At 45.6% G+C, this 27,414-nt stretch overlaps 1 protein-coding gene across 8 annotated transcripts in view; it reads right to left on the bottom strand.

The window, feature by feature from the left end:
* SEMA5B (semaphorin 5B) overlaps nucleotides 1–24,003 on the bottom strand; it is a 241,330-nt gene extending 217,327 nt beyond the window's left edge. For 6 of the 8 annotated variants that reach the window (XR_014947901.1, XM_085552293.1, XM_015868672.3 and 3 more), the window contains exon 1: nucleotides 23,754–24,003. The gene's annotated coding sequence lies outside the window, so the exon portion shown is untranslated. Of the gene's footprint in view, nucleotides 1–23,035; nucleotides 23,352–23,753 lie in introns of those variants that run through there. The other 2 variants (XM_085552294.1, XM_085552292.1) reach the window with 2 other exon arrangements.
* Nucleotides 24,004–27,414: the final 3,411 nt, after the last annotated feature.

Here is a 27,414-nt window from a genome sequence, read left to right on the forward strand (position 1 = left end):
TGTATATTTCATTCAGTTCAATTAAATTCTGCTGTACAGTGAAGGAGAGAAAATAGCCAGACAAAAATGCTATTGCGAGCATCCAAGTGTCAACTAAAACACTTTACAAAAGTGTAAGAAAACTGGCAGGAAAGAAATAAAGAAAATAAGCCGGAGATTTATGAAGGAGGCAAAAGTTGTACTATTTACTGATAGAATTATCTTGCACTGAGAGCAATGAAGTATTCTGTGAACTATCCTTAGGAGCCGTTCCGTACTGCAGAGGAACGAAGTCCTGTCTGGGGTGGAAAACAGTACCTGTTGAGCTGCATACCACACAGATAGGCAAATATTTCAGGAGAGAAGATAAGGAATGCCATAACCGATTGCAATGCTAGAGAAGATTATGCGCAAACACAAATATAGGACATCCAGAAGAATACAAGGAACAACTAGAGCTCTTCCTCCAGAAGAAGAACCTAAATACTGGATCTGGTTTGGGTTTATCTTACTACATATCACTATAGTAAGAGAGAATCAGTGAAAAAAAAAAAAGAACAAAACAGTAACTAGCACTGGCTTCAAGGATTAAAAGGAATTGTCTGAATTTCTAGGAAAATACATCTTTTTTCCTTTCTCTTTACCAGAATGTTGGTGAGTTCACTTGATAGAAGACTGAGGTTAGTTTTGGAGAGAGAAGTTGGTCAATAGGTCAAAAGTGAACGTGGATCCATATTCTCCAAACTTACCAATTCTAACTCTTTGTATGGAGAAATTTCTCCACAGACCCTCTCTCCCACAGGTAAAAGCCCAACGGTCAGTTGCAGTGTTCCTTTTGTTATTTCTACCCTCCCTCACCTGTGGCTCCCTTGGTCCCCACGGTTTGTTAATGCCTACTCACACAAAAGCCCAACCAACACATTTTTCTCTGGAGATTTATTCTCCCATGTAATTCACAATGGCAGCAAGAATATAAATTGCTCCAATTTGCAATCTGTCCAAGTCTTAGGGCTGGAAAGCAAAGAGACCTGAGATATGACATGGATGGATACTGACCACGGTAATACAGTTAGGATATCTGAATTATATCTTACCTTAAAAATAATGATTCCTGCAACAGCCTACCCTTTGGCAGAGGAACTCAGCACATGAATCATGATTAACACTCTCAGTTCTGAAGTTCCGGTCCTAGCTGACTGTTCTCAACTTGCGGGAACCCAGACAGTCAATCCTTGGGTTAAGACCTGCACCAGTCATGCCTTTTAAGCTGTGACAAAACAGCAAGGCTATTCCATGCCAGCAGCAGAGGTGCTGTTACCATGAATTCCTAATACTAGCAGTTTGTTTGCAACACATCCTGACAGATGCAGCTACTGACGATCTATCAGCACACCCTTCACCTTGGAGAAGTCCACATGAGAAAGACAAAAACCTCATACCCATCCATCGTTCTCAATTTGCCAGGCACACCAAAAGGAAAAGGGCGAAGCAATGCTAACTGACTGGAGAGCAGATGCATGCTGTAACATCACGCTGTGCAAGCAGCGCAGTCAATTTCAGCAGCAGACACTTATTTGATCAAAAGTGGTTCTGCTGGCAATTTACTTTTGTTGATCCCACAACAACAAAAATAAATAAATAAAGGTTTCATTCTCTTTTTTTAAACTTGACATCTACTCAATGCCCTCAGGAAAATCAAGGCCAGACAAATGATTTGCAGACAAGACAGCTTCTTTCTTTTTCTTTGATTTAGAAAATGATTTTGTCTTGATGAATAATACAGCCTCTATTCATTTAACTTAACTCAGAGCTACAAAGCACCTCTGCTCTCTCCAGGTAACCAAGGACACATGCATTTTTAACACACCTGTCTCAAAATGAGTTCGCAGGGCAGGCAGTCAAAAAAAAAAATCCATCCTGTAACATGGATAATGAAATACAGAGCCATTTGAAACCACTCGACATGCAGCTCCATGCTGCCATTTCTGTAGATGCACTGTATGAAAAAGAGCTACTCTACAAAACGTTTGTCTTGTGAGAAAAAAAAGTTATGCAAAAACAGCATTTGCAGAACCATCACAGAAAGCCAAGGCTTCTTCTGAAGAAACATTACTGGTTGCTCTAACAACGTCAAAATACAGAAACTTTAACTACAGAAACCTACAGTCTCATCTGATCTTGCCAGATCTAATATCAGCGCGGTCATTAATTGTTTACATGAGCTTTAATTGTTCATTTCTAATTCCTTCCTTGTACCCAACGCATCCACATGTCAAATTTCTCCTCTCCCTACTCTGACCACTCCTGTTTTTGACATCACACCCCAGCACGTTTCTACACCTATCCACATCTCCACCATTTGACTCCAGAGCAAAGCAACAAGTAGGAGCAATGCAAAATCTGCACAGGTTTTAGTAATGGAAGACAGCAAGGAACAAGCAAGGTCTTACTGCCAAACCACGAGGAAAATTAATGAGGCTTTCAAACATCCAACTGGCAGTGTTAGTGCGTTAAAAGAATGTAAAAGAGGGGAAAGGACCATCTGCCTGCCAACTATGAGTACTCTCTGGCTGGTGCTAAAAGATCCACTGACTGCTGGGCTTGAAATTCAGGTATTAAAGTTTAAGGGATGTGTTCAAGACTTTTATGAAATGAATGTGATTTACACCAAAAGACACAGCCAGTGATGCTTTTTATCTTCTCTTATTTTTACTAGTATTTTTCCTCTAAATGGATTCTCTGGATCTTCAGTCTCTGGTAAAATTTCAAGCTTCCAAAAGGGATTATTTTTAATTTACAGTTAGTTATAAAATATATGAAACAGGGTGATGGGTAAGTCCAGATTGCTGCTTGGTCGTTGAGCTGAAATAAAAGAAAATGGTAGTCTAATCATCAAACTGAGTGATGGCAAGAAGAGTCTGAAAAGGAGGGGTTTCCCCCTGAAAGCCTTTGGCTTTATGTCCACGTATCAAAACTGATGCAACCAAACAGAAAGTCTCCCCTAGGATGTGGTGGTTGATGAGCCTATTTCAAGGATAAGGGACCACTGACGCAGCAGTGATTAGCATTTGGTTTCTGAGGGCTTTGTAAAATCCATTACAAAAGCTTTTACAGAAGTTATTAACCGTAACTCACAGCTAGGAAGAATGACATATCTCATCTGCGTTTGCACTGCTCACCAAAAACACCCATATGCAGCTTAGGAAAAGCAATCTCTACCCTTCTCACCTGCCTGATGCTGGTCTCACATGCATATCCAAGCACTATGGACATTAGGAAGACTGTGCTCACACACAAGCTTTCAGAAGCTGCGCTGACTTATCCTGCCTTGGCATCCACCATAACAGGCGTTAACACTCTCTTAAAAATAAAGGTTAGTGGCCTCCTGCTGCATGGACTCATCTTGCCCACAACCCTGGCACCACACTGTCAAAAGCACACAGAACCACAGGTTTTTTTTTCCTGCATACACAAAAATGGCTTTATCAAAAGGATGTGCTGCAGTTTGGGCATTCCCCTATCCAGTTTTAATTACTGACACTGGAAGATGGAAACCTCCAGAGTAAAACTTGATGCAACACCAACATCGGTTTCTAAGGAAAAAAAAAAACAAAAAAAAAACTTTACAGTGATCACCAATATAGCCTATGGTAACAAGAGTGCTACCTACAAATATTCAACAGCTGTAAAAATCTCAGAGGAATTAGTTGGGAGAAGGAAACTAAGGGAGGCTTAGGCTAAGTGTTCAACAGAGTTCATTAATGGCAAATGTGTACTTTCCCCAGGGAAGCAATAGACGTTCCATCATTTAATGCCAACGGGAGAAAATGCACTGTAGGGAGCAGTTTCGCATTAGCAAGGGATGAACTGAAGAGGCTGTCAGCTCTTTTCCAACTTTAATTGGCTTATGATTTACTGATGATTCTTCTTTGTGTCAAAAGGCCACGGGCTCTCCACCATTCTGCTTACTAGTCTCCATAAAAACATTATGTGATGGACAGCGAGCATAAGTTCTCCCCATGCTATAAGCTGTATCTGCCACCTTGCCATTACTGAAGTGCCATCCATTGAAATCTTTTTTCCTGAGGTTGTACTTTCTAACCAATGCTGATGGTCAATTCAACAAGAACTTCTGCCTGAACTCTGAAAAACAATGAAGCAGTTTGGTGCAAAGGGTGCCTGTGTTTCTCTTAGAATGAGTTTGCTTGAAAGCGATGCCTAGATGAAGAGAACAGGTTGTGATTAAGATCTGCTGGGGCAGTTCAGGGCTCTGTCTACATATACTGTTGGCAACTTAAATCCATAACACACTTTCCAAATCAGTCTCCAAACTTCAAAACACACTGTACCAGCTCTAGGAGCCCAATGCACATCCATATTGCTTCTGGTAGAAGACATGAGACAAGCAAAAGACACCATGAGCCGTCTTAGATTCAGACAGGATGTCAAATGTGCCAAGGGAACTGCTAAGGGAAGAAAGCACCTGTTGCAAGTATACTATAAGGAAAAGCATTGCATTTGGAAGATGGCATTTCACCAAGTGTAGAAAACAAATTATCAGTCTAGAACTCAGTAGCCCATAAGGATTGCCCATGTTGGAGGAGACAAGTGCAGGAAAGAGGAACAAAAACAAGGCATATCAAGGTTTAAACCACTAGCCAGGAGTTGCCCTTGGTTACAGGGTGACTCTAGGCTCCAACAGAGAAGACAAGTGAGGGGAGGAAAGGGGTAGAGATTTGCATAAGGGCATCCCTGGTTTTCTGATCACATTCTGCCTTAAAGGACAGCATTAATTGGTTAGAAAAATTTTGTTTCTTTCCTTTCATCTAGCACACATCATTAAAAAGATGTGTTTGTCCAGATTGAGCTGAGATCTGGAAGCACAAGGATGGGAAATGACCATGTGAGCAAACCAGTTTTGCCTCCAGCAGCTACAAGAAGTTTTTATGGGTTTAAGCAAGTGCAAAGTCTCATACACAGCACCTTAACACTCATCTCCAGGCTCAGGTACAGACAGCAATGTTATCTATTCCAGAAAGGATAACACACCTCAGAACTAAAATCCTGGGCCAGATTTAGTGCCCTGAGCTCTGCTCACACAAGAAAACTGAACATCACATGCTCCCCATAAGCAGAACTCAGCAACACTGTGCTGGTATGCGTCCAGTGAGCAATCCATACCCTGCTGTAACAACAGCATTAAAAACAAACAAACGAGTGAGCACGTTTTTACCCCCAAAAAACCACACAGGCTAACTGTAGCCAATCCAAAGTTTATGGTGCTGCTTAACAGTACAAAACCAAGTGCCAGTGCTAAAGCATTCCTAGCTCAGAGAGGCCTGCAAGTGAGTCCTGCTAAGTAGGAAGCGCCGCAGGGCACACGGAACACCAGATGTTTGCCTGCTGAATGACTAATCGCGCCCTCGCCCTCAGTAAAGTGTTCGAGTGGCACGAAGAGACACATTCTTGGCTTCACCAACAGCTACTGTTAGCATGCGGTTGAATATGTCATTAGAATGCTTCAGCTCAGGGCTAGAGTGGCAGGAAACTCCCCAGTGCCTCCCCAGCCTGAGCAGAGCTTTGCTGGTTAAACACGAGTGGGCATGGCTGAGAGGATGAAAGCAGAGCCCCATGTCTGAGCATCACAGCCTGGGGATGGAACAGTGACAGCCACAGTAGAGCTGGAGGCAGAAAGAAGCCTGCCCTTCTGACAGCACAGGTGGGAGCTGGGAAAGGAACAGAGTTTACAGGGCAAACTGCTTGAGAAATGCTGGAACTCAGTCCATTCCCAGCCCAGCCATCAGATAGTTTACTAGCCTTCCATAAAAGCAGTGCAACTGAAGTTTGCTTTTGCCTTTGGGAGGATTTCTGGCAGAGAAACAGAGGAGACCTTCCCTCCTGCACACAGGCAGGGCAGGTCCATGACCTTTTAAGGAGAACCTAAAAGAGCAGCATTTCCCTGTGTCAAGAACTGTAGGATGCAGAATGCTGAATCACCCCCTCCTTGCCAAAGACAGCAGCCAAGGCCAGGAGACTGCAGTGTACCCAGTTATCCTTTGCAAAGTGCTGTCAAGAAACAGCAACACTCGCAAGGCCTTTCTCCCTCCATGAAGTACAAGTGTCCCTGCAGAAGCAGATGAGTTCAGGGACCAGTAGTTACACAAGCCCTTCCTGACGGGAACAGGATGCCAACCAAGCGTGCTCTAGATTTTTCACTACATCTCCCTGTAAGGCTGCCAAAGGTATTAAATAACAAATCTGCTTACTTTCAACCATGACCACAGTTCAGTGCAGCCAAGTGAAAACAGTCCAGCGCAGGTGGATGGCATGTAAAGCAAGAGCACCAGTCTCTGGAGAGGGCACCCTGCCCTTCACAATGTGTATTCCAGCTGTACTGCAACAGATGCACAGTCCTCATTCAGGTGAAGAAAAAAATAAAAAAAACTGGCTTCAGTACTCACTAGTTTGAAGGTAAAAGATACTATTGGCTCTGGCTTCAGTTGTACAACATCGATATATTCCACCTTCTGTTAAAATACAGTCTTGGTAGTGATCCATGTCTGATGCAGTAACAAAAACCAACCTGCTTTATGAGCACAAGTCATGCAAAATGAGAGGAATAAAACAAAAAGCTGGTGAGAAAGGTACACACAGCTCTGGAGAATACACAGTTCAGATTTGAAAAGAAGTATCTTTAAAAGACAGCCTGATCCACATCAGAGGGAAGGAATTTTAAGACGCTCTCTTTTATGTCAGTGGTCTTTGGATGAGGTCCATAGCAGAAGGCTCATAGCCAGTCCGTAGGCTTTAAATTCAGGAGGAACAAACACAGTCACTTCGTGAGCAACTTTTAGAGGAGCAGTTCTAAAGACACGGTTTGCTCTTACTATTTCAGTCCACATTAGAGCTGGTGCCAGCTACTCAAGCTGATGGGAACCGCAGCAGCGGTTAGACCCTTGCAATGTGCACTTGTAGAGGAGAGAATGGAGAACATCCTCATTTGCAGCCCACTTCAAAGTCAAGTTAGCTAGTGTATCACGGGAACATGGACCACTGACAAGAAAGCCTTGGCAACTCTTTTGTAATCTCTTAGTCCTGAAAGGAAGCTCAACAATTAAAGCTAGTGTGCAAGCCTTAATGCACCGGAGAGGTCTGGCTTTCAATCCGAATGCTGAGGTTTGGAGGATCCCAGCCAACAGCAGCCACAGAGTCAGCAGCTTATTTCCAGTTCATGAACTCTGTACGCAAACTGGATTTCCAGTCCGGGAAGGGCTGAAGGGAAATAATTCAACTTATCGTGCCTTTAGGGTCTATTTCCTCCAACAGGGCTGGCACACGTCACTAGGAGCAGAGCCAACACCAGACACACAGTGTCAAGTGACTCACTGCCTGTTACTGGGAGCACAGGTGTGGAGGAATCTAAGAATGGGAAATGCAAACTTCTTGCATCAAAGGAAATAAGAGTAGCTAATGCCAGCTGTTCTGCAAGTAATTTGGAGAACGAAGTGGAAGAGTTAGTAGCAGCTAACTGGTGGGAATCTAGTTTTTCTGCAAGCACAGCTCCAGCAGGGTGGGTTTCAGATATGCTGCTGCCAGCTCCAACAAGAACATCTTGTTTTTAATAACACACATCTGTCCTTTCTGTTGTTTTGATGAAAGAATGGATTATTTCAAACGGAAATCACCAAACAGGGGCTGTGCTTCAGACTGTTTTTTCCCCTCTATGCACACAGCTAATATGGAAAGATAGGAAACCATTTAAAATATATAGCACTTTTCAGGCAGTATTTTAAAATAATCTCTGATCAATTCTCACGACAACTCCAGAAGACGCTGGCTTTTTTCTTTCTCTTATGCATTATTACTTTGGCTGAGAAACCCAATGCTGATTTCCCATTGTTTGCCCAAGGCAAAGAGCGAGCTGCTGGCAGGGATGAGTTTAGAAGTTAAAACTCACCAATTCCCAGGTTTCCATTTAAGCAATCACGGCACACGTCTCTCTTTCTCGCTCAATTCACATCCTTTTCTAACTGATAAGGCAGACCAAAGCAGGTGATATTTATGCAGGATTACTTGACTCCAAGCAATATTAATACTTGCAGTTCTGTAGCTGGCCCAGACTCAGCGTTCCCAGAGCTTCACAAATCCCAGAGACCAAAGCCTCAAATCACTGTGATGCACTGTTTGCTTTGTAAGGGGCTGAGTAACGAAGCACAAAGTATTTGCAGGACATGCTCGCATTCACACACCAGGCCTGCATCAGAACCCAATGCTATCTATGGCTGCCAGATCATTCCCAGATGTTTCAGGGATGCTCCAAGTATTTAATCTATGTTCAGTTCAAGAGCCCATCCTGTCCTTCCTTCAGTTCACTTTCAGGCAGAAATATCCACAAGGGGCACAGAAAAGCTCAATGATTACAGTCTCCAGTGATCTTAAACAACCCCATCAAGGCTTGACTTCCATATACAGACATTTTGTGGAGAGAAAGGACCACTCAAAGGAGACTCCGCTGTTTTGAATCTCTTAAAGAAATTTTTGGGCTGCATACAGCTGAACATGCACACCGTTTAACCTCTTAACACCAGTAGTTGCAGATGCCAATAAACTCAATAAAGGTACATTTGAAATCAGTCTCACCTAACTGTAAAATCAATTCTACCTGCCACAGCACAGCAAAACACGGAGACTCCAGCTGTACTGCATGGCTTCAGCTCCCACCCACACAAAAACACACGCAGTGCTAAGACACTGCATTCATGCTAAAACAATTTCCACTAAAATGCCTCAAGGATCTGGAGAGATCACCATTTGAAAGCAAAGCAAATACATTCAGACCACAGGGCACGTGCATTTCAGATGGATTCCCACTCCTATTTGCATTACAGAGGCAGGTAGAGGTTCCACACAAAGCGTGGTGCCTGGCACAAGAAGCTATTCATGTCTATAGAGTGCTTTCTCATCCCAGCAGAACTTCTGATCTCAGTAAACAAAACAGATTACATGTACACCCTTGTACTCATTCACAGTGGAAAGTGGAGGCAGAGAGCTCTCATCAGACATCCTCTTGGAGCCGGTTTAGACTTCCTGTCCCTGCACCATCTGACCTTTGGGAGAGTTAAAACTTGCCTACAAAGATGAAATTATTGGCCAGCAATATGGGATGCAAATCCAAATGGCAATAGGTATTTCCTGCTAACTCCCAAGCGAGTACTATGTTACACAGTAAGTACATCTTCCAGCAGTTAAGAGGATTACACAGACCACGTGAAGGCACTCCATAGTTATCATTCCTCGACAGGCAGGAGACGAAGCCCCAGCACGGGTGGGCACACCTGAGCTAGCTGACGAGACGGAGGATGTATTAGCACTGCAAACATCCAACAAGTGGCACTTACTTGGTCAGCTGAAGCTTGTGCTTTAAGAAAGAAAACCACACACCTGTGGAGCCATGAAGGAGGAGCCCTTGTGCTATCAGAGTTAGAGTAAATATGTAGAGAGAAAAAAAAAAGAAAAAAAAAAGAAAAAAGAAAAAAAAATCTATAAACCCGTTTGCTGCTAAAGATGTTTCTAAGTAATGTATTCATTCTTTCACAGCCCATTATCTGATCAGGTTCAGCTACATCTAACAGCTCCACTGAATTTTTAAGAAAGGAACAGTCAGAAGAGAAGATTTTTGCAAATCAGTATCTGCGTAGAGATGCTTTTATGTATTACAGCCACCCAAAGCCAAGCAGACACAAAAAGCTGTCCCCACTCCTGTGGGATCAGAGAGCAACCATCAGTTCTAGCACTCTCAAGTCCTCTCCATCCACCTCTATGCACTGCTCTCCTGAAGCAGAGCCAGGTGGAAGCACAGCACTCATGGCACACTGCTCTCACACAGCAGAAGGGATGTTTTAGCTGCTGACTTCAGAGCAAACCCCTTTCTTTCATTAAGGATACATTCAAGCAGTATTCCACTGACAGACACGGTCTCCTGCTCAGTCTCAAGGCAGCCATTTACAAAGCTCGTTCACCTGCATCCTTAACAAGGGGCTCATTTGGCTGTGGTCTCTTACCTCTCTCTTTCCCACACAAGCAACTCCAGCTCAGGAGTGGAAATTATTTAAACTCAGGCTAATTAACTCAGCAGGAGCAAGTCAGAGCTCAAAAATCTTCCCTCTCCTATCAGAAACTCTTACCTGCAGTCAAGGTACAGGAAGCCATTGACAACTCTCAAACAGTACTCCTACAGGAAACATATTTCTCCCATAACTTCTCAAGATTTACTCCTATACAGTCACAACATAAAAAATCCTGAGAAATGACACCCACATACACACACTTCCCCGGAAGCAAGTACCAAAATGCTACAGACGTGTGCCTGTCTTTCCTATCACACTTGTTCAGATTGAACTTCCAGTCTCCCAGGTAAGCCATACAACAAACACGAAGAACATCTATGAATTATCATTCTGCCCTGGCACAGCAAGGCAAGCAGCAAGAAGGCTGCGCTCTTCAGTCATCTTTACCACTATCTGCACAGCCCAACCCCAAGCCACTGCCAACACCAGCAGATAAATGCAGAAATGAGGAGCCTTACTGGAGAGGCAGGCAGTGCCCAGAGCCTTTGGCTTTCAGTCCTCACCAGTTGCTTTGGAGACCCCTGGGACCACATGTGCCCAAGCAGGCATCCAAAAATGGAAGCTGTACCTCATAAGCCTATATGAAAAGCCATGTTCTCTGCTGTTCTGCAGAAGTAGTGCAAAACCATATATGTCTTAGTACAGTTACACCTCTTAATACAATGCGGGGATGTAGTGAATTGGCCTTAATCTCTCTGTTTCACTTAATTCTTCTGTAAAAGGCAAATAAATAATACCCACACAGCACGGTGAAGCACTTTGTAATCCTCAAATGAAGGGTTCTGTAGGTGTAAAGTATTCACAAGGTGCATTTATTTTCAAACTGCATGAAACACGCTGCTGTGTTCCCTGGCTGCATTTAGCACACCTCTGCGCTGTGCAGATCTGAGGCAGACATCAGGGAAAGGAATGCTGTGACAATCAACTCCAAATCCCGCAACTCCACAATCTATTTGTTCTACTAATTAAAGGAATATTTACTCAGGAAGCAGGTTTACACTTGAATGAATAGTTTCCAAGAACAAATATGATTTAATTACGTGTAGATGCAAGGAGTGTACTACGTATTAAGGAGATTAATTTATGCTCACTAAAAATACAGGCAAAAGAGGTGCCTGGTTAATAATTTTCTATGTTGGAGAAAAGAAAGGGTAAGAAAGGGCTCAGAGCGTTATCTGCTTTAGAAGCTTGTTTAACAGCAACCTGCACTTCCTTAGAAAGAAAAATAGAACAAGTCCTTTCCATAAGGTAGCACACATAGATAAACTGCATTCTAGACTAAAACAAACGTTACAGAGCTCAGTAACAGAGCAAGAAAGAAATGAATCATATTGAGCAGGGGGGAAGGCAGGTTTCTAAATGATGACAGGATCTGTGATTGAAGACAAGCAGGTCAAAAAAAAAAAAAAGACCAAAGAGTCTTCATGGGGCTGATGCAGAGCTGGCCCTGCAGAAGCACACTCAGCCCTCCACCTCCACATGATGCAGTGAGCACCAGATACGGTGGGGCTACAGGAAAGCAAGGAGGGAATACACTCCCCAGCTACAGGGAAGATTCCCATTTCTGGCAGCTGTATTCCTTATTAAACAAGACAGGCTCTCAGCCCGCAGAGGACAATAAACATTGAATAAGTAAAGAAAAGTTCTTGGTGGTCCCTTATAATGCAATAGAAAGTACAGCAATGATAGCAGAGCAGCAAAGTTCCAGACTGCAGCAAGCGAGGATTTGCTCAAATACAATAGCCACAGGCACAGAATTAAAGGGGAAAAAAAACCACTTACCTTCAGAAGACCTCAGGCACATGAAGATCTCCACCTCACCTTCACTGCCAACCCTGAAACGAGGTCTGGGAAGGGGTGCACCCTGGTTCCTCCCCTTCTTGTCACTCAGCAGAATTGCTTGCACCTGAGCTCCCCTGGTTTGCCCTGCCTTCCTACCAGGTGTTCAATCACTGCTTCAGGCCGTGACTCAGCATTTCCACTACAGACTTTGAGCACCAAAGCAGCAACTTTGGGCTGTAGCACACAAAGCATTACTTTACTTGTTGAAAGAGAACATGGAAAAGCAATGTGATATTTTGATACCAAACTAATTTGTCAGAATTGTTCATCTGATTACATCGTAGATTAAAAAAAAAACCAAAACAACACCTTTTTTTAAACAGTTACTGCACACATTCATAAGGCACAAATCAGCACAGCATTTATAGGAAAAAAATCATTTCCGCAAAAGAGAAGGAACCATTTCAAGGCCTTTCTGCTTTAACATAAACAATTCATCGTATTCTGCTGTCAAACAAGACAGAGCAGCTGTGACTGCAGGACTCTCATTCACTGCTGCCCTCAATGAGCCAAGGCAAGTGACTTCACTTCTCTACAGCTTCTTCCCTAGTGGAAGGAAATGTGTGTTTGGGAGGCACAGGAAGGGCTATGGGATGAGACTGACACATGGTATCTTGACAAAGTTCTTCTCATCCCCAACAAGTCATAGTACACACACAGTGGAGCAGAACACAGGAGTCGCTACTTATCCTTCTCATTACTGCTTTCATTTTCTCTGTGCTTCCTCCCTTCCCAATATCCTTGACATCAAGAATTATTTACAGAAATGACACCACGCTTCGGTGTATTATTAACACCTGGTTTCATGCCAACCAGAAATCAGGCTTTTCCTGTTTGCTTCTAAGTTGCAAGTGCACAGAAGGCTTCAGTTCTCTACAATACAGATTTTAGCCTTGAAACAAAGTTTTCTGGGGGAGTCTTGCCGAACTGGAATGTAGCTTGCCTAGTAGGTAGGAGTTCAGAGATGAATGCATTGAAGTGTATCTGATGGCATTCTCCAGTTCCTACCAAGGCTGGAACCTTGGCTCATCTGAATGGTGAAGGCAGAGCTGATCCTGTGTCAGCTCAGGGGATGGACCAGATGATGCATCAAGATTCGTTCTATGGAAGTTTGACCACCAGTACTTTAAATTATCATCTGACTGCTTATCAGATGCAGTTCAACATTTCATTACAGTGTTTAAGTCTCAGTGATAAAAACATGAAACAGAAATTTAGAAGGATATGGGAGAAAGGAAACACAGCCTTTGGAACCCTCTGTGAAACCAAGGGGCCAGCAAAACGCCAAGAGCTTTGTAGCATCTTGGAAATTAATAGCAGCCCACTTTTATCAAATAAATGCTGTTGTAGCTGAAACAACACAGATTGCAGACACATTTGTAGCTTTCAGTCTCACAAAGAAGCCAAAGTTTTCGGGGAAAGATCTTCCTACACCAATCTGCTTTGAAGTGCTTCCTACAATCATGATAATCTGTTCCAGAAACTGGTCATAATAGAAAACATCATTTCAATGCAGTCTACAAAGTGCATTTCCAAAAATGCTTTCAGTTACACCTCAATTGCAAATACGCCACTGAGCACTTACTTTTGCATCAAGGAGGGTTGGCTGTGATAAGCATGCCTTTTTCCTGATCTCCTGCCTTTTAATCGTGTCTATCAAGTCATTGTAACTGACAGACACGTTATCCCTGCTATTCAAAACAAATAAGAGATGCCTAAATTATACCGTTGCATTTTAAAGAGGTACTGTCAGGTTGAAAACCTGAGGCCAACTCGTGCAGCCCTGACTTAGGCGGTATGCCAATTTAAAAGCAAATAATACTTGGATAAGAACTGCAAGACAAGTACTTATTTTTGTAGAAAAAGAAAGAAAGGAAAATAAAAGAAAGGAAGGAAGGAAGGAAGGAAGGAAGAAAAATCCAATCGTTAACTTACGCAAACTGAATTTTTGCTACTGATGTCCCTTGGGGCAGGATCAGGGTGTTTATCTCTACTGCAAATAACTCAGGCCATTAGAACTGCAGACATCAGATTATTTCCAATTCTTTATACAATTTATTTAAGCCCCTGATTTTACCAGGTAGAAGTCTGCCATGTAAATAATCCCACTGGCTCGGCGGGGCCATGTGATAACTTCACCAAAGCTCTTCTGTAGCTCATTTGGTCTATATGTGGAGCGAAGTCTTACTCAGCCCACATAAAATCTTCAGAGGTTTCTTTTTTTTTTTCTTTTTTTTTTTCTTTTTTTTTTCTTTTTTTTCCCTTTCTAAGCTGAATCAGCCTTAGAACAAAATAAAAGCCTCATTATTTTTCTCAGGTTTCTAATCAATTACCTCTGCATTTCATGCTCAAACATTTGGGAAGGTTAAACACGGACGGAAACAGAGATCTTGTTGTTTCGGATTTTGGTTTAATTAAAACTGGAAATGCTTTCCTTGGCTCTGGGTTTTGCAGCACGATGTTGCACGCCTAATTTTGGAGCGTGTGTCTGGACCAGCACGCTCCCTTTGCAGTTCTTTCCCATAGGTACAAATTTATCTTCAGCTTTCTGGACTCACGCTATATCAGTCATCAGTCAAGCACAACAGCAGCTCTTCAGTAAGGCTGCAGTAGTGTATCTGTGAGCAGAATTGGGCTCTTGCACTTTTCGTGGATGTCCAGGTCCTGTGAGAGCTTTGTAAACGGATAGCCAAGTAGGCTGCCAGAAAACAAAGGGTTTTCATTAAATGATAACATCTCTCCGAGCTAAAAACAGAAATCACATTACTTATGGGAAGGTTCTAGTCCTCTCAGATCAACAAGTACCATGGTTAAGGTTAGTGAAGCCCAGCTCTACATGGCTATAACTTGTGGGATAGATTCAGAGCACTTGCCTTGTGTTAGCAATTGAGAACTCAGGCCAATACATTCTCATTACAGTAATTTGAACAAGAAACATTTTGCCTTTGTCCAGATTGCACAATCAGTTTGAATCTGCGGGATCAGATCATACACTAACAGGAAGAGAATGGCAACTTCACCAGAACTTCAAGCAGAAAGAACCTGGTTATGCCCAAGCAAAGTGCAGACAGATGTTTTGTAATTTACCCACAGAGAGCTGCTCTGATAGAATGCTGCTCTGATTTACAAACATTACCACTGCTGCAGTCCTTACCCAGCTCCCAGCCAGCAAAAACATGCTGTTGTCTTTCAACACTACAGCTACTCCAGTTCTTCTCCAGGCATATATTAAACTGGGCTCCTTGTGCCAGGAGCTTCTTTTGCCACTGTGCCTCCTTTTTCTGCCTTCCAACTTCATGTGCCATATAGCCTTTATCTCCCACTATCTGCTCAGCCCTGCTCTGCAATCTCTGCCATTCCAGTTCTCCCCAGTTCCTGCATCTGTCAGCACTGCTCTGTCTTCTTTGGCCAGTAACATCATCGGGAAGTGTTCAGAGAAGAGCCATCAGGATTGAAAAACCACAGAGGAATCCAGTGTAATATTGAAACATCACAGAGAAATTAAGAGCTGTCTTGGTTGCAGTTCACAAGTACTTCCACAGCAAGGAAATAGGATGCTCTGCTCTCCAGATGAGAGCATAGCATGGCCAAGAAGCAAGTGAGAAAGTAACAGGCAATATAACCACGAGGGCTGCTGTAGGTTTAACACTTAAACGAGAATTTAGAATGTTCTCTTCCATCAGAAGGATTTAAACCAAAACTGGATTCTCATTAAGAACAGATGACCAACTTGAATGTGAACCAGCTCAGGGAAGTCCTGTGGCCTCAGGGAAGATATAAACCAACTGAAAGCACTTTCCTGGCATTACCACCCAACACTGTGGGATGAGGGACTGAGATGGGGGAGAATCTCTGGAATCAAATGCGAAAGGTAAGCTAGAGGGGGGACACACTAAAACTTCTGGTTCACACTCACAGTTAATGTGTGATTCAATTGAGTAAAGAGCAAGTGACCATCAGAACAACTGCTTACCGAAAGCATGGCATCTGCAAATCTCCAAGTGAGGTCTCAGTGAAAAATTAAATGTCAGCTCTGATACACTTGTTCTTTACAAAAACAAGAATGAAATATAACACTGGGAGTAAGCTTATCCAGACATCTTCTTTGCTACATTAGCATTTTGGATGCCTTAGCTTATGAACTTCACAGAGAGGCTCTTGGCAAAGAGGGATGGCATTCTTACAATTAACTCACACAAGCTATCCTCAGTATCATCATTATCTGCAAAAGTGTGCTCAAATGAAGAATCAATACATAAATATGAAGAAGAAATTTAGGGAGAAAACGAAGTGCTATTAGCATTCCGGGAGTATAATAAACTCATAATTTGCTGAAGCAAAGCAGTGAAGCCTGGATTTGCAAAGCAACTGTAGAGAAGGAGGTGTGCAAAGCTCATTCCAAATATAAGCTGTTTTAATATTTCAAAGAGCCATTAGAGGGAACACATAGCATTAGCAATAGCATGTTTTGTATTCCTGAGGTACAGCCCTAGACAAATACAGAAGATATGTAGCAAATTACTCTCTTGGGGACAGTTTCTGTTGGTGAGAGGGGGGAAATGTTAAATTTTAAAGACATTAATCACTTGTTTTTGTTTTAATTCAATCTGTATAGATGCGCGCGCATGTTTGTATAAAGAAGTACAAAATAGAGGGATGACTCCATCTCATCTTCAAAACACTGGGACCAATTGTGCTCCTGAGATCAGGGCATTATTTTCTCTTCCATCACACAAAATGGAACATCTCAGGTTAGATGTTTGGAGGATGGAGTTACCTGCTGGCAATGCTTAGCAAGGAGGCAAACACACGGACTAGTAAGGCACAAATCTGGAGCTCTCATCCAGGAGAGCATTGAGGTGAAGCATTTAATTCACAGGATTTAACTACACATTTGGAATTAAGTAGGTGAATAAGTGCTTCCAGGGGTTGCAATCTTAACTCTGCCACTAACTCGCTCTACAACCTTGAGCACGTCACGTAACACCAGACTTCTCATAGATGTCAAAGTCCAGTTCCTACTGATTCCAGTCACTGGCAATCCTACCTGGCGCCTATCTGCATCATTACGCTGCACAATATCTTTCACAGATGAACACCACGTTCTCCAGTCCATACTTCGCCCTCAGGTCCTCCCACAGAAACACCTCTATTTCTCTCCCTGACCGTTGTTACATCAGATTGCCTAGCGTGGCTGAGAAAACAGCATTCTGGGTAAGTTGTACTTTGTATCACTTAATCATCCTCAACATTTGTATTATGTGTTATTTGACATCATCCCCCATCGGTACTGGAACAGCATCTCAGAGCCCAATTTACAGTGTGTAGTACTATTTTTCTCATTTTAAATAAAGTATACCTCTCTACACTGTTTCATTCTATCGCAAGCCCTGCTGTCCTTAATTTTAAGTAGGTGGTTACTAGCTGCAATTACCAATAAAAGCTGAGCTCTCTTAGACTGGAGGAACACTGAGGATACATGCAGAACCCAGCTCTGTATTCTAAATGAAAATGCCCTTCAGATGTGGAACGGACCCCAAAATGGTCAGAGAGTGAAATATGAAGTGATTTATAAATGCGGACTGATCGCCCTGTCCAAACCATGTGTTTGAAAATCTCCTTCTGGCAGACAACCGGCTTCAGTCAGGAAGAGAGAGCAGAGGAAGGAACGTGAGGCAGAGCGGGGGGATCTGTAATCACTCCAGAAAACTTGTGGGACCTGGCCAATTCTTTCTTTCCTGCATTCATTATAAGGACAGGCTCTAAAATGTGTCTCTCTCTACATTCTTGAATGTACCGTATTATACTGTCAAACTGAATTATCTGGAGTGAACTTCCTACCCTTTCCTTTCTTGTTGTCTTCTCCCCCACTAATCTTTGATCTCTCGTAAACCAGCATTGCAGGAGATAAATAAGCAACCTTTAGCTGAAGCTGTGGGCCAACTAACTTCCACGTGGCCAGGAAACACAGCAAAGCAACGAGAGCTGTACAGCAGGTGCTCCACAGTCAGCATCCTCCTCCTGCATAATGCTGGCCCCAAAGTGCTCCCAAACTCCATTCCTACTCCCACCCTGTGCAGTGCAGACATCCCCAGCACTCACTCAGAACCCTCATGCAGTCACTACAAGCCAGGTAGATGGGATGTCCCCAACTCTGTAGTAGGATGAGGATGTCACCATGGCCTCATCTGGAGCCTGTTTCCTGCCCTCAGGAGGACAGACAGCATCTGCCCCTTCTTGTGCAACTGCTCAGAGCTGTCACAGTCATTTCTTGGAAACACTGATCTGATCCCTATTTCTGTAGCACGTCAGAAATCTTCATTGTTGCCCATTCAAATGCATTTAAAGGGTTCTTTTTCCCCATTTTTACTTTACATCAGTAACCTGTACGAGGCTTGCACTTGAAATGAAAAATACTACTTTTAAAATGACAAACACCCAACACAGGACATTTGTTACCACTAAAAACAGCCCTTTCTGTCTGTGGAGGATATAATTCATTCACTGATACACACACCCACATTCTCTCCAGAGAGTTTCCAAATTCACATGCACTCCCAGCACTAAATTTTGCATTTCAATCCAGGCATTAGCTATAAAAGATGTGTAGAATCCTATGTAGTCAGACAGAAGCAGCTCCCTATTGGCTATATAATAAGCATCTTAGGTGGCTCCAGGGTACAAAATGATTCCAAAAGGGGTGTGGATAAAATCACACTGCATAAATTGATTCTAGATCCACCTGTTCCAGGTGCCAGCAAATATATTTTGCTAAAGCCATCTGCTTGTCTGAAAAGCTAACAGTTTTTGAAGACTATGGCACAAGCAATCTGCAAAGTATGCAAACTTTGGAAGCCCCAGACCCTTAAACTGTGAATTGCTCATAGATCATCTTATTGGGATTTAGACTGGCTGTTGTACAGTACTGAGACAGCATCTCAGCTCACAGTCTGAGCACATCCAGCATCAGGGCACTTCTTCCATAGCACAGAGCTGCAGGAGGGCTCACTTTGCAGCATCCTCACGTGCTGTTCCTGACTGCTGAGGCTGCCTCTTGGGTTTGAAGTAATGACTGAGCCCTTGAGTGCAGCACGGCACTTGGCCAAGATCGAATGGTTCCTGTGCTGCTTCTCTGCAGGTTGCTGTGTTCCAGGTGGTCACATTCTGCTGTACAATGGGTAAAGTCAAGCCTTGGAAACTGGCACTGAGCAACTTACATGGCTTCTAGCAACAGCCTAATAAAGAGTGCATTATACAGTGAGACTACCAAGCCCATAAGCACTTTGCCTGTTGCACAAAGCAGGTTTGTATTAGTCAGGATCTGGTCATGAACACACAGCACCTTACGAGCACAAGCCCCTTCAAAGCAGCTTATGGGTAGAAAACATCCTGTGCTCTTTCCACAAATGACCCCTTACTGAAAAGGGATGAAATTACACAGATGACTTAGAAGCTCCCAACATGTTCACAACCGATCTGAGGATTAAGGCTAGCAATCAGCATGTTTACTTACGATCTCATTCAAAGCTTACTAAAAAGTAAATAGGGCACACCAGTCCATAACTGACACAGTGCTTTGGTGTATGCTTAACTATCAGCACATTAATAGCCCCATCACCTATTCAGAGTCATGTGCTGCAACTTAGTAACATCCTTCACATGCAAATTACTGACCACACTTATTATATTTTGAAACAAAACAAAGCATGTGTAGTTATCCATGTAGATACATATCTGACAGCAGCCACCCTTCACAAGTATCACCACCCATGCACTTCCCAGCAAAAAATTACTTGGAGCTATTCCAGATGGGCCTTAAAAGTGAGTTCTTTCTGGGATGTAACTTTGGGAGTCGAAGCACTGTAGACAAGGAGATCTTGCATACTGAGTCACAGTAGTGCCTTCAGAGCTCTGCTGCACTTTTCTCACACCATGTGAGCCTGGGGTAGGGGGTAATGGCTGTTACGGTGTGTTTGCTGGATGACAACAAGAACTGTAGTGAATGGAAATATGGAGACTAACTGGGTTTGAGGAATAGCCTCCAGAAAGCAAGGCACTGTGATCACAAGCCCAAATACCTGTGAAGTCTCATGTCATATGCAGATAGCTGCCACTGAAACTCATGAAGATTGCAACCATGGACAGAGATGGGTATGTGGGAAGAGTCAGTAGCCGGCAATGCAAAAGGAAGAGAAACAATGACCTACAATGAGCCTGTCTGACACACTCATCAGCAAGTTGTTTTTTCTCTCCTTAAAAAGAAAAAAGGCAGGCAGTAACAAAGAACTGTTATTTGATTCTCAAAGTCAACAGCACTCATATTCGAACACAGCCTATTTGAAGGCACAGCGGGGATAGCACTGTAATTCTCCACTGTTTGTGTCCTGGGCTAAATAACAAAGATGCAACCTAAATAGTGGCAGTTCAGCCTCACAGGATTCAGTCTCTAAAAAGTAAGTCCATCACTTAAGATGTACTTTGCAATCTCAGCTGCTGCACAGCGAACAACAACGAATTCTATCCCCTTGAGAATCGGTCTGAATCGCCTCCACCGCTACCTGCATAAGATTGCCTTTCCCTTTTTCAGCTCTACACCAGAAGTCGGGCATGCTGAACAGCAAGGCAAACCTATAGCAGACTTCACACAGGGTTTGCACTGAGGCTGCAGATCCAGGTGCTACACACCAACAGCAGGATGTGGTCACAGTGCCACATCCCTCAGCACCTCCCCATTGGTGGGACCAGGCTGCACAGCCTGTGCTCAGGAGAGGCAGCAAGGCTGAAGCCCAGCACCCAGTGAGCCCCTCTGCAAAATCACCCATGGCTCTCACTCAGAAATCAACTAGGAAGTGTTAGTATAATGATTCCATGGAGACAGATAAATAAAAGGTGAAAAGGCTTTTAAATGCATCCTACAAGCAATATTTTATAAGCCAGATCAATACGTTTCTCTAGGCTGGAAACAAATGAGTTCTCAAACAAAGTTAAATTTAGGAATGAAGATGTTCATTTTTCTTCCTACGGAAAGTGGTGCTGACGATTCCTTGGAGGGCATTTATAAGAACAGCAATCCAAACCTGGGGCCCCATCGCACTCTCCCTAAAATCAGCGTGGTGAGAGGAGGTGAAGGTCACCGCTATCAGCCTATGTAAGGAGAGCTGGAGTAGCTCTGAAATCATGCGGCACTGGCCTTAGATTCCACGCCTGCCACACCAGCATGGAGAACTGATGCAGCCCCAGACTGAAACCACGACAGCTTTCTTCCTGTTTCATTTACGCAGTCGGCTAACTTCGCTGCTGTCTCTATGAGGAATCACCTGGATAAGGGCTCCAAGCGTTCCGAGACCGCAGCCCCCGGCAATAGCAGATACCGATGCGAAGGCAGAGCCGGGATTTCTTCGTGGCACTGTTTGTTGCTGCCCCCTTTTGCCAAACGGCGAAGCAACAGCCCAGACTTACACAGAAACTTTCAACGTCGTCGTGTTTGTTTTCAGGGAAACAGACTCATGCAGACGGTCTCGCTTAACCCTGGCGTGGCTGCTCACACAGCTATCAAACCTGGCTAAAATAGAAATGCATTTCCCAAGCCACATTGAAGACGACACAAAACACTTTGCAGGAACACACCCCCAGCAAGGCCTGAGCTTGCCTCTGCCTGAGCCCAGCAGGACCCTTCTTGCTGACTCCAAACTAAGGTAGAGAAGCAATGGCAGTAAGCTTGAAGTGCACACTCCCCTGCATCAGCTCACATCAGCTTTCTGTCTGGAGGATAAATAGCAACCTCACCAGACCACCAAAGCCGTTTTGCTTGGGCATTTGCTTCGTCCCACTGCAAAGCAGCTGAAATCCCACAGCACCACACCTGCACTGTTTCAGGCTCTATAGATTCCAGGTGACCTCATCCCCATGCCCTCTCATCAAGTCTTTGAGGCCCAGCTGGGGCCACCTCGTTAAAAGCCATTCCCCATCCCCAGCATCTCTCTGCTCTGCCCTTATGTCCTCTGGGGTTGTTCTTTTCCACCCTGTAGTTTGCCCCCTTCTCTCCCCTGGCTCTGTATTGAGGGCAGGGCAATACCTTCCAGCAGTCCCACAGGCTGGAGGCACATAGAACAAACTTCCACGTGCTGAATGGCACAAACTCACTACCCCCATGACTTCGGGATTAACGTGTTGCTGACAAGGGAGGACAAAAACTTAATCCCTTGGAGGAAAGAAGGCAAAATAGTGGGAGAGGAGAAAAGATAAAAGGAGAAATCATCTCCACTGTGCTGACAATGGAAAAGGCACAACGTGAAACGCAGAGATCCCCCACTGCAGCCCGCCTTGCTCAGGGCCAGCTCGGCATTGCGCACTATCTGAACAGAAATAAAAGTTGTAGTTCAAAAGGGGGAGAAAAATGAAAAGGAGACCAGGATGATTCAAGCAGCTGCTTAAAAAGGAAACCTCTATTTAAAAATCCGGAGTGCTATGGTTAAATATTCCTTTTCCCATTGCCTTCTCTGCAGTTTATGACCAGTTTTCTCCCTTGGGCGCTCGCAAATCACACGTATAATTGAGGAGCTCTTTGCTGTGTGTGTAACTGGAACAAGCTCCTCTCACTCTTTGCCTGCACCCAGTCTGCATCTTCATCCAGCATCTGCTGATCCCATGCAGCAGGGAGAAGCAAAGCCCATCTTAACTTTTAGCTTTGCTCCTTTCTATTTTGCTCGCAGTGCAGTCAGCGCGGGGTCTCAGCCCATCGCTGAACCCATCCGGAGGCGGAGAGCAAACCTCGTGCTGCTCACACTGTAATTTGGGAGAAGTATTTTCTGTAATGAGAGGGAACGCTCGCCCAACAAAAAAAGGAAACTTTACTAGGATCCCAACCCGATATATCCATGCAGAAATAGTTCGAGGATGAAAAAGAAACAAACAAACAATAAAAGCAAACCGGGACTGGCATCTACCGCATTTCGAAACCTTTTTTAAGGACAAGAAAGTCCAACCTGAGCCAAGAGAGAACTGCGAACCCTTAGGACACAGATACTCCCTAATACGCTCCACCTAAGCCCATGAACAGACAGGTTCAGCCCGACTTGGCAGCACACCTTTTGTTTGTTTCCTCTGAGGCGTAACAGCAAAGCACGCTCCCGGGCAGCAGCGCCGAGCAGATGGCAGCGTTGGAAAATGCACATCTCCAACTTTTGGTGTGGGCGTCGGGGCCGCAGCCACAAAGGTTGCTTCGGGAATCCCCCCCTCCCCGTAAGTTTCTAACAATGCACGGAGCTACGGAGCCGCACAAGGCTCTCTGCTTCCCTCTCCCTCTCCCCTTCCCTTTTGATCTCCATCAGGACGTGAGCTGAAATTTAATGGGCCACCCCTACCACAAAGACAAATTACCATCCGGGAAAGAAAAAAAAAAAAAAAAAAGGAAAGAAAGAAAAAAAGGTGGAGGGGGGGGGGATAAAGAAAAACGAACACAACAAGCCTTAGTATCCCTGCGCCCGAGCTCTCCGGCTTCCCTCTTGCCTCAGCCCCGCTCGGCGGGTCATGGGAGAGCTGGAAGGTGAGGAGGAAAGAGAAAGAACGAAGAAATCACCTCCGCCGCCTCCCGGCTCGTTCCCTCCCCAGCTCCCCCGGGCCGTGCGAGCAGCGTCCGGAGCCCCCCCCCGATTGCCCACCCTCGGGGCAGGAGGACGGCACCTCGCGGGGTGCCCCGACCCCTCCGCACCCCGGGCCGTACAGAGGGCTCCCCGCGGAGCCTCCAAGTTTGCGCCGCCCCCTCCCCACCGCCCTCCCCCAGCCCCTCAGCCGCGCTGCGCTTACGGGCTCCCCGGCGGCTCCGGTGCGGGGCTCACAGGCGCATCGCGCTCCGGCTGCGGCGAGAGGAGAACGGGGAGCGGAGCGGAGCGGCGGCTCGCCCCAGCCCGGCGCTTAGGGTGCGCTGCCCCGGGCCATGCGAGCGGCTGCGGGCAGCGTCCCCGCGGCGCGGTCGGAGTTGGGACCCAAGTCCTGCCCTGCGCTCCGCTGCCTCTTCCCGGCGGCTCCTGTCGGCGCGGCTTCAACTCTTTCCATCGGAGACCGTGGTGGGGGGGAGGAGGAGGAGGAGGCGGAGGAGGAGGAGGTAGGGAAGGAGGAGGGAGCTAGGGGCTGGCAGCCCCAACTCGCACTGATGTCAACTAATGTATTCAAAGTTCAACAGGGCATTTCTTCGCGGGCGGATCGCCCTCCCCGCCGCTCGCAGCCGGACCGGGAGGGTGTGGGGGGAGACCGGCCCGCGGAGCTTGATCTACGGCCCCTACCCCTAGAATGCGGGGGGAGGAGAGGGAAGGCAGTGCCGGGGGCTGCCGGCGTGGGGAAGGCGGAGAGAGGCACCGCCGAGAGAGAGGGGAGAGCCGGCGGCCGTAGGGAGCGCCCTCCCTGCGGGAAGGGCAGGGCCGGGGTCGGGATGGGAGCGGGGGGCACCGGGACGAGCACGGGGCGCAGCCACCGCCGCTCCTAGCGGACCCCGAAACGAGCCCCTGGCGCTCCGCCAGCGTCTGAGTGCTTAGTGGATGGGAGAAAGGGACCGAAGTGAAGCCGGGGAAGGGGAGGGGTGTTTGAGCAGAGAAGTTTTGCCCCGCAGGAGCGCAAGCCGCAGGTAGAGAAGGGTAGAGGTATGGCGGGGCACAGCGGGGGGTCGGGGGCTGCTGGGTCTCCGCGGTGCTGCTCCGCTCCTTTAAGCCGGCGGCGGCGAGCTGACAGCTAAGCGGGATGCGTGGCGATGCACGGGCAGCCTGGCGGTAAGAGGATAAAAATACAGCCGGGCTGCGTTAGCGACATTTAAAAATTGCGAGATAAGAGCCTCGGTTATTTATCTGCTGGATCCTCCGGTAGAATGGCCCGCGTTGATACCGCTGCATATGGATGTGCACGTATATAATGAGGCTGGGATTGTTTTGTTGTTTTTTTTTCCTCCCGTAAACTGATCCAGTCACTGATGTTGGCAGTGCTTTATGAGTATAGGAAAACAGTGACATTGTACTGTGGCTTATCAATCCTGAGGCTGCCAATTGCAGCAGCACTGGATGTTTCACAGTTCACATCTCAGAGAAGTAACAGCATAGAGATGATCGTTACACAATATGTAACTACTTCCTATTTTTAATTTCTCAGTTCTCCCTTAATCAGGCAACTGTATCACTATATTGTTTCACGCAGTAGCCCCTTTTTGGCACAGCTCACCTGAAATAGTCAATACATCATTTGTATGTATAGCGTTTGTGATCTGATTTCCACTTTAAAACTGACGCTGGAAAGTTGGGGACAGGCAATGAGAACAAACAAAACACGATGTGGCCGTGTGTTCTGTTCAGAACTCCCACTCTGGGATAAGCCTTGAGTCAGGCAGAACTGCAGAGCAAACTGCCCCATGCACAGCAGTGGCTCATTTGCCACTCTTTTTTTGCATCCCCATCTTTCCTGGAGACCTACAGAAAGCCCCTGATTTGTTGTCACAGCATCTTCTTGGGGCACTGTATTAACCACCAGGTGAATGGTAAATAACTTCCAAGTTCCTCTGTTTCCCCCAATAATCAGGGTGATAGCTTTCAGTTTAATAACTTACATGTTAAATGTTGATGTCAGGCAGGCTGGATGTTGGGAGCAGGACACAGCACAGATCTGTGCTGCTGTGGTGGGGCACTACTGGCTTTGTTTCTCAGCTGTGCTGTAGAGAAGGCAGTTTGGTTACGCAGGCCTCAGGGATAGAGCAGCACGCTGAACCACAGCTCCACAGTCACGCATTGCTCAGAGTCCTACAGGTAAAGTTAGAAGGAAATCCTGGAGTGTCAGAATCAGCAGGGTTGGATCACCCCAAATCATCCAGTCCAACCATCCACCTCCCACCAGTATTTCTCCACTAAACCACATCCCTTAGTACATCTAAGCCTTTCTTGAACACCTCCATGGACAGTGCCTTCACCACGTCCCCTGGCAGCCCATTCCAGTGCATCACCACACCTCTGGAGAAGAAATTTTTCCTGACATCCAACCTGAATCAAAATGCTGCAGCGATTGCTGGGGCCGCTTGCGTCCAAATAGCATAACACCAACACACAGGGGGGCCTCCCTGAAATCTCTGGCCAAACAAGGGAACTACTCAGCTCCCTTGAGCAAAAGGCTCGCGATGCAAAGCGATGCCGTTCAGATGCTTCGAAAAAAGACAGAAAAATGGTGGGATCTCCCGAGGAAAGCAGTGAGTGTGGAACTGTTTCCCGGCTGCAGGGAATGCTGGTGCCGCTCGGTGCCGCTGGTACCGCTAGGTGCTGCTGCTGCCTCCCGGTGCGGCCATGCGGGCGGGAGCGCTGAGGCACTGCTGAGAGTGAGCTGGAACGAGCAACTGGGATGGAGATCTGTAGGGCAGGGATACAGCAGCTCCGGGCTTTCTGTAAGCCGGGTAGTCCACAGCTGTACCCCGAGCTACGGCGGCGTTTTCTTGCCTGGCCAGAGCAGGCTGTGCTATCTGCATTTGCACAGCGAGAGGGGAAAAAAAAAAATCAATCAATCAATCAGTTCTGGCTGCAGCGGCTGCACAGACCTGCTCGGACCGAGCTGCTGTGGGAGTGCAGATAAGCGTTACTGGGTTCGGGGGGATCTGGAGCACAGCCTAGACTCGGAGCTCGCCGTCGGGTGGCGAGACGACAGCATCAGCCCCCGCCCGAGCTCAGGATCGCTGTTCTGCAGAGGGAGCAGTGCAATTAGAAAAGCAGTTTTGCTGCAGATGGCCAGAAACACACGGAGCAAGGGCAGGGGAAGGAACATATGTCAGTGGCGACCTTTTAAAACGATGCTTAAATGGAGAGTACGTATGTTCAGGTATCCGCTTCAATAACAGACTGTAAGTTCTTAATGGCCCCATAACACTGCTAGGGGAGAAGGAGGGTTTCCATGGGGAAAGCATTCTAAGCATGCAGCAAAATGTCCTTTACAACTTTCTGCTGATGCCAGTGGCTGATTGAAGTGCAGCCCAGACTGCCCTTCTCGGTGTTTTCTCAAAAGGGAAAAAAAAAACACATTTCTAAATATAATATCAGCAAATACTCCAAAGAAATGGCAGGCTGCACTAGTGATAGTAAGCATCATCCTGAATATTTAGATCTAGATCTGAAGCCAAATGGCCTTTAGCCATGAAATATTTAGGCACAGGGCTTTTTGTGCTGGAATTTAAAATAGGCTGCTCAGTAGTCACAGTTGTGGTTTCCGGCCTCAGGCTGATGGCGACAGTAACATTTTAATTTATACTAAAGAGAAGGCAAAGTTAAATCCATGACACGAAGGGAGAGTCAGATGACCTGAAAGCAAGAGAATACAAATGAGCTCCCTGGAGAGAATAGGCTGTGATGGAACAAATGGAATAATACAGAGGGATGACTTGACACTATCGCCACAGAGACTGTATTTCACTTCTTTGGGGAGAAATGAAATGAGCTTAAATTGGGACAACTGC

The sequence above is a fragment of the Coturnix japonica genome, chromosome 7 (genome assembly GCF_054131305.1).
Source record: "Coturnix japonica strain WE chromosome 7, WE-NBRP24, whole genome shotgun sequence".
In the NCBI taxonomy this organism is placed as follows: domain Eukaryota; kingdom Metazoa; phylum Chordata; class Aves; order Galliformes; family Phasianidae; genus Coturnix; species Coturnix japonica.